This window comes from Manacus candei, unplaced genomic scaffold (genome assembly GCF_025592945.1).
Source record: "Manacus candei isolate 608988 ecotype Guabito, Panama unplaced genomic scaffold, ASM2559294v1 h1tg000028l, whole genome shotgun sequence".
Classification (NCBI taxonomy): Eukaryota; Metazoa; Chordata; class Aves; order Passeriformes; family Pipridae; genus Manacus; species Manacus candei.
Window position 1 is genome coordinate 34311207 of NW_026138076.1, and position 6000 is coordinate 34317206.

Below are 6000 nucleotides of genomic sequence, written 5' to 3' on the forward strand. Positions count from 1 at the left end.
CTTTCAAAAACACTGCCAGAAAGAAGTCTGGCACTTCAGAACATCTTTGATTATAATTGGTTTTCGTGGATCCAAAAGAACCATGCAAAACTAGGGAGAGCTTTTGTTCTTTTGACTGAATACTTATTAATTCTAGGAGAGAAAGAGAAAGCTCCAGACAAGCTGAGGACTTGATTTTTGTCAATCTCTTAATTAGGTATAAGTTTACAAGAGAACAAAGAGGTGTTGTGAAAAAAAAAAATCCAAATAAAAGTCCTGCCATTCCTGCAGTTGAATGCAAGATCCTGTATGTATGGCTACTCATGGAACAGTGCAAAAGAGAGAGGGGTCTTCACGAGAGGAACGTCCATCTCCAAAAGACTATACAGAAGAGCTTTGGGCCATTAGGCATAGATATCATATGTGTACAAGATAATACACAAAGTCAGCGGTGCTGAATTTTTTTAAAGCGATCAGCACCTCCGAAGTGTGGTCCAATGATACCTGTGAGAATATCTCATTAAAACCAATGAATTTAGGATGTTCCAGATCCAGATCACTCATCTCAATTTTCCCTGATGTATTCATAAAGGAAAAAAATAATTAAAAAGCAAGTTTTTGAGAAAAACTGGCAACTAGGAGCATTATACTGAGTTATTGGTGAGGTTTGCAATAGAAATCGGGTAGAAACCTGTACAAGTGTATTCTATGGGTTTCAGTAGATGTTTAATTTTAGCAGTGGGGAAAAGACTAAAAGATCAGTTCATAAAAATATCCTTTAGGACAGCTTATGACTGCTTTTTTAATGTACTTCTAGTGCAGCTGTGGAAATTGAGTTGTAGACTACAGAAATTAGGAAGTTATTAACAACTGCTATCTCTGCACTCCCAAACATTGACTCTCTAATGTCTTGCAAGAAAATGGACAATTTTCTTTGACCTTCCAATGCTTACTATTTTATGAATTTTCTTTCTCAGATCTTGCACTTCAAATTCTCAGCACACCTCCTCACCCCTGACATAGCAACTCCTCAAAAAGCTTCTCACATACATTATGTCATTTAATTTGGCGCTAAGGCACATGTAAGGAATATATTTTTAATTGCCTCTGTACTGATGTTAGAAATTTACATGAGCAACAGGAGCATGCTGGGATGCTTGAATACATAAGGAAATATGATACAGGACCATAATTTAGTGGAATTCAGATAATCTGATGGGAATGGGCTGTCACAACTTGTTCTGTCAGTAATGAAGGGCAAAGAAAGCAAAAGTGTGGGTAGTGCTTTACTCCTATTAGAGGCACAGGAAACCTTTTGAATCCTGGCACCTTGAGAAATCTCAGTTCTTGTAAAACTAGAGGTGGAAATAGTGCAGAACTATCTGTGAACTTGCACATGGAAAATAGGACAAGCTTCTTCTTGAGACCTTCCTCTGTTATGTGTGCAGAGGGAAGTGTTGCCAGGGATGACTCGATATTCTTCTCCCTGAAGGTAAGCTACCTCAGATTTTCCATGGGATAAGAGGAGTTATTGATACAGAAGTGAACACCTGACCTTCTTCTATTATAATTCATTCATGTTCCCATACCTGCTGTGTAAGTATTCATGATAAAACCTTTCTGGTAAGTGCTGGAAGTTGAAATTAGGAAACGTCAAGCTAAGGTACAACTTTCTATCTGTGAGTTTAAATACAGTTTAAATACAAAAATGGCTGACCTGGGAAAGTAAAATCTGAGAAACTCATGAGTTTCTTGTGTTTTTTAATCCCAAACTTTCAAAAAACAAAGCTTTTATCTGGCTGAAAAAAAAACCAACCTGTATGTGAGTTTGTATGCAGTGTCATGCTATAAGACTCATACAGTTGCCCCTTCTGGCCTGAAAATTTGGGGCTTTTTAATGACCGGTATCTCCTGCTTTCTCCATAGGGAGAATAAAAATAGCCTATTGTATTTGGTACATTCGTAACATATGAAGACAGTAGTTGTATGCTTGACTTACACTTTAGAGCTGAAGGAGTTTTCCTGCACAGTCAGAAGGGAATTTCTTCCTCCTTGCCCTCAAATTTAACTGGGTAGTTTATTTTTTGTTTGTTTGTTGGTTTTTTTTTGCTAGTGTTTTGTATTTATTATAGCTTTTCTACAGACCTCAAGAAGAAATAGGAGAGAAACTGGAGGGTAAAATTGCTCTAAAGCTATTTTGTCTGTACCAAATCTGTTCGGATGACCTAGTCATAAGATCTGGGCTTAGGAAAAACTTTGCTTCCAGGTGAGATTGGTAGGAGCCTTGCTTCTATTTGCCTTTCCCTTCACTATGGGAGATGGTTTGCCAGCTGAACTCTCTGTAAATCTCACCTAACCAGCATCCAGTTATACAGCTGTCTTGAGTAGGAGAACTTGGTGGTTGCTGTTCCTCAATCATGTTACACAGCCAAATTTGACTAAATCCTATTAGGGCTCAGGTGAGTAAAGTCAGACTAATTATGGAATATCTTGGTTAAATTTATTGGCCTGTGATACGCAGGTGACCTAATGGCCTCTGCTTAGAGAAGTAATTTGAGGCAGCTGAGAGGGCTGGGAGAAAAAAAGTTGAAAAGGGTGAACTAGCTTTCTGGTTTATATCGAGGCAAGGGAGAAGTCAACTTCCTTCAGCAAATGTAAATATCATAAAATGAAAGAAGTTAAAATATTCACTCAAAGAGAGTTTGTCTGCAGACATTTCCAGCTGTTCTGTAAGTATATTCTTCCCAATGTTGACCAACTATCATCTCTTATTTTTAGTAATTTTCTTACTTAAGTTAAAGGAATGTGAAAAAACTGGAAAAAAAACTTTTATTGATTCACGATGTTTCTGAGATAGTGCTAATATGTGATCACATTCTTGTGTAAAGGTTTATTTTGGGGGAGTTAGATGTACAAAGCAATTATATGCTGCTCTTTATTTTTAATTGTATGCTTTTAGTACATCTTAATTTGTGTAAATCACATGTTTTTGGACTTAATCTAGTGAAGGGCACACATCTGCAGCAGCGTTTGCTATGGTGTGCTTTATTTTGGCATTATGGAGCATTTTATATTTAAATGTTTTTTATTACTACATAAATAATGTTACTGCTCTAGTGGGATAATTATGTCCTATTTATTTCTCTGCTTCCATCAATTTCTCTACCTTAGTGCAAATAAAAGTAAGCTCTGAAGTAACTTCTCATTTGTAAAAACAGCTCCTGACCTGATAATACTAATGGAGATAATTTGAATTCTACCTGAGCAATGATAATTGCAAGAGCAAAACTGTAACTAAGTAATGCCACTGTGTCAACCATTAGTGGTGCCTCAACCAAAAGAAAGCACAAGAAAAAGCACATTTTTAGGGTGGAGTTACAAAAAAAGACCCGATTTGAAATCTCACCTTTTATATTTCCCAGGTGCTATAGGCAAGTTACTTTAGTCTGTGATTGTATGATTATGAGAATGGCTATTCTACAACTGAGGGGTAACAATTGGTCTATTGTTCACTGTATGTGTTCTGCTAGAATCAAATAGCCAAAAAAAAAAGTCCAAGAAAAACCCCACTATGCTCTAGCACATAGTATTCCTCAGTGCCACATGAAATACAGCAGTGCTTTAATAATATCAGTAAGCTTTCAGAGATGTGTATGCCAGAAATTTAAAGAAATTTAAATATTTCTTATTTAAATCTTTCTGCCCTTTTACAACCTTACAATTTTTTGAGCTTGGGCTTCCCCAGTGCTCTTTAGCTCTTTCTTTATTTTGACTCCATTTGCTTAGTCCCTGTCAGGAAATAATTTTGCCACATGTGACAACTGAACTAATTCTGACTGAAGTTAGAAATGGGATATAGTATTAGCCAGATGACTCTCTTCAGAGGAACTTGCAACTCTGAGGCAATGTCTTGCCTCATTATTGCCCACAAGATGCTAGTGTTACTCTGGAGAAAGGAATATCCAGCTGCCTGGACTGTGTCCTTTTAAAGCCTGTCTTTAGTTGAAGCAGATGAAATATGAACTCTGTGGTTTATTTAATTTTTGATTCCTTAGTACACAGATTCAGGCTATATCTTAAGGTAACAAAAATTGTTTGGTACATTAATATATGCAGAACCCTCTATGCTTTGTGGTTCCTCAGCTGTAAAGCTGGCTATGGTTTTCACTGAATTTCAGAAACACAACTTTCACTAAATGTATGTATGTCTATATCTTCACATATATTTAACGTATGTGTCTATATTTGCACACAAATATGTATACGTGCATAGCTATTTCTGGGACATCTTAAAAATATAAATTGTGTATGAACTGAAAGAAGGTCTTTTTTGCATTTGTGCAAATGTGAAGTAATAAGTCTGAATACCACAGACAAAATCCTTAGGGTTTAATTTTTCAATGCTGCAGAATTAGTAATTTTCTCAAGTAAGTTACAGTCTTCACATTACTGTTGAATACAGCATTTTGCTGCAGCTGCATACCTTCCCTCCCACCTTGCATTTTGTGACTTTTTTTTCCTAATTTCATTTCTACTCTTGAGCTACTGCAACTTCTCTCTGACTGCATTCCATGACACAAATAATTAGTTGCACCCCGTTTTCCTGGGTCTTAGAGGTAGAACTCACTTTGCAACCAGGCAGCTCCAGCTGCAACCTGGTGATTTGAAGTGACTCTTCGAGTTGTCATTTTTCCTGGGCAAGCTCTCAAAATTCATAGTGTATTTGAGATTCTGCAAGAAACTTAGCCTGCCATAGCATCTGTGATGTCTGTAGCTGAAATCATGAGGTTCAGCAAACCCGAGAAGAATACTGAATTTTCAGATAGATGTTGAGTTCTGATCTGCTTGCTCTCAAGCTTCTTTTCTTTTATTTCCCTCTACCATACAGCTCAGGAAGTTGGGTTAGAATAGCAACTTATGCTGTGAAAGTGATTAATGCATAACAGCAAAGGCAGGGGATGGGGCTGTGTGTGTATAAAAGGTGCATAATGGAACAATAAGTGTAAGTGCTGCTTTAGGCAATGAAGATGCTGGTGTTCATGAAGGGATTGGCAAATGTCTCTCAGATTTGTAAGCTGTGAATTTTACATTCTTTTTTAATTTTTTTTTTAATGTTGAAATCTAGATGCCAACAATGATATTGCCAGTAAAAACCACAACCATTGTAAGCATCAAGAATAAACTGTAGCAATTCTATAGAAAGACAGTGCCTTCCAAAACTAGAATTAGGGAAATTCTGCACCTAGGCACCAGCAGTAAGGCAATTATCTCCTCAGAATATTTTAGCAGGTGCTTAGTAACCTTTCCTGTTCGCTGAGGCTGAGAATTTCAGAAAGACAATTCTGAGGTGTTCAAATGCCCACAAGAGAGACTCTCAGGCTGTTGAAGCATTTAAGTCTGTCTGTAACTACTTGATAAGTTAAACCTAGATATTCTGTTCTCCAGATTTCTTGGAATTTGCTCGATACCTCAAAATGTTGATGTCAGTTTCTTCTTCCTTAATGCCCTTTTCCTCAAAAAAGGCATTAATCTAAATACAGTAGCAGGACTTCTTGGAAGTTGTCAAATGTACCAATTTTATGTCTCCCACAAAACATTACTAAACCAAATTCATTGAGCCAGGTTTCCCAGTTATTGTTTGCCTTTGTAAGGTTTGGTCCATGCAAAAAAGTAAACATAATGATATTGCAGGCTCAAATTTTTTTTTTAGTTTGCCTAATGGGACTGGAAATACAAAAATATTGTTGTTAAAAATCATGCCTTTGGGAACATGTTCAGTTGCCTCTAAGTTCCTCAGGTTGTACATATGACTTGTGTCTTCCTTGAGAAAGATTTAAATTTCACAATAAGCAGATGAATAATACCGGGCATCAGGATTGTTGATGAATGTGAAAGACAAGAGGTGGTGCTTAGTCTAGAATCTTTAAGATGATACTTGAAAGGGCTGTGAGGATGATTGGACTTGATGGATGAAGATTCCAGGTATATGACAGTGGCCTGATAGCTGATGCAACAGTCAGA